Source organism: Phalacrocorax aristotelis, chromosome 26 (assembly GCF_949628215.1).
Source record: "Phalacrocorax aristotelis chromosome 26, bGulAri2.1, whole genome shotgun sequence".
Lineage (NCBI taxonomy): Eukaryota > Metazoa > Chordata > Aves > Suliformes > Phalacrocoracidae > Phalacrocorax > Phalacrocorax aristotelis.
In genome coordinates this window covers 3,550,188-3,551,904 of record NC_134301.1, presented here as the reverse complement: position 1 = coordinate 3,551,904, position 1,717 = coordinate 3,550,188, and the positions used below count along the sequence as shown (strand labels likewise).

The window sequence follows — 1,717 nt, the reverse complement described above, 5'->3', positions numbered from 1 at the left end:
CGTGCATCCGGCGCCGCGAATAAAGAATGCCTGCTCTTTAATACTAAATTGGTGTTGAGGAGTCGTTTCCGATTTTAACGCGTTTTTCGGTAACACAGGGAGTCAGATCAAGAGAGCCAGAGAACAACAAAACACCGACAGGCTACAGGACAGAGCAGGAGGAATAAAAAAAAAAAAAAAAAACGGAGCCAGAGCCAGGCAGAGAGAGGCGGAGAAAGAAAAAGGAACCACAGGCTACAGGACAGAGAGAGGGAGGACTGAAAAGACGGGGAGGCAGGGAGACACTCAGAGCGAGATGGAGAAAGAAGGTGCGGGGGGGGGGGCCGCAAAAAAAAAAAGTAAATTTTGCAGCAGGTAAGGAAAGAGAGGGGGCCGGGGGAGAGACAGGGAGGGCCCAGGACGCACAAGAGAGGCAACGGGGCCCCAGTGGCCCAGGACTCACCGCGACTCTCGCTCTCAGCGCTGCTGGCACAATTTAGCCGTTCAGATGCTTCTTTCCCCTCCTCTCCTCCCTGCCTCTTCTGCAGCTCCAGACTCTAGGCCGTCCTCCACCTGAAGAGAATACGTGGGTGTCTTACAGCTCTTACCAGATGAGGCTTCCTAGGCACGTAGCCTAGCTCGCTCGTGCCCTACACGCCCGTACCGAACTCCGGGTTACGCGTACAGACCCTACGGTGCACGTTGGTGGCCTGGCCCGCTGCGGGCTATGAAGGGGGATCCTTCCTCCCCCACCTGCATGGACAGGCTCTCTCTTGCCTGCGGCAGGAAGGCAGCTGGCAGCCAGAGCACCTTCAGTTTCTTCTTCTTTACCTTTCGTTGGCGTCTCCAGCTTCAGCCGAGGCAGCTCCTGTCCACAGCCGGGAAGGGCTTTGTCTATCCCTTTTCGGCCCTGCGCTGTGAGGACGGCGAGGACGGGCAGAGAGAAGCCACGCGAGCCTGAGACGGCCGCAGGCAACGGCATCCCCGGGGGAAGGACAGACAACCACGTCCTCAGCACGGTCTCTGGGAGAGGGAAAGAAGAAACAGCGACTGTCATTACCGTCGATCGACCCTGGCCAAAGCCTCTCCTTCCGCAGGGGCTTCTGGACACACCGCTCCCTCCCCACGCTACTGCTAAGGGCCCCTGCGCCAAGGGGGAATCCAGCGCGCTTGAGGGACGGCTTGCTGCCTTCACGACAGGGCCTGGGGGCGGCCTAAGGCTATGCAGCACGCTTATGGGGAGGTGCCGGAGCTGGGGGCAGGCGCACGGGGCAAGGGGGGCCAGGGGAGGCTGAGCGGGACCTCCGGTGGGCCGGGGACGCGGCCATCATCTGCGCCCTGGGCACGGGGAAAAGGTCATCGTCCTCCTCCTTTCCCTCTTCCCTTCTGTCAGCTCCCGGGGAACTCACCGCTTCTCGGGAAGCGGCCGCACCCGCAAGCCCCCAGTAATCAACACGAATCCAACCCCAAAAATACACCTCGCGTACCGTACGCGCCACAGCCGCCCGGCACCCGAGCGCCGCAAGACCACGCCTCCCGCCATGCCCGGCGAACCACGTGACAGGGCCGGCAGCCACTGCGCCAGGAATACAGCTCCCGGCATGCTCTGCGGCACAACCCGGCCGCCCGGCAGCCGCAAGGACTACAGCTCCCGGCATGCTCTGCGGCACAACCCGGCCGCCCGGCAGCCGCAAGGACTACAGCTCCCGGCATGCTCTGCGGCACAACCCGGCCGCCC

General features: G+C 62.2%; 1 long non-coding RNA gene across 1 annotated transcript; it reads right to left on the bottom strand.

Annotated features, from left to right (window-relative positions):
• Positions 1-319: 319 nt before the first annotated feature.
• On the bottom strand, positions 320-1,490 carry LOC142048554 (uncharacterized). Its single transcript, XR_012657491.1, has 3 exons — positions 1,389-1,490; positions 811-1,002; positions 320-552 (listed from the first exon to the last, which is right to left on the bottom strand). It is a non-coding gene; the product is annotated as an uncharacterized LOC142048554 (long non-coding RNA).
• Positions 1,491-1,717: the final 227 nt, after the last annotated feature.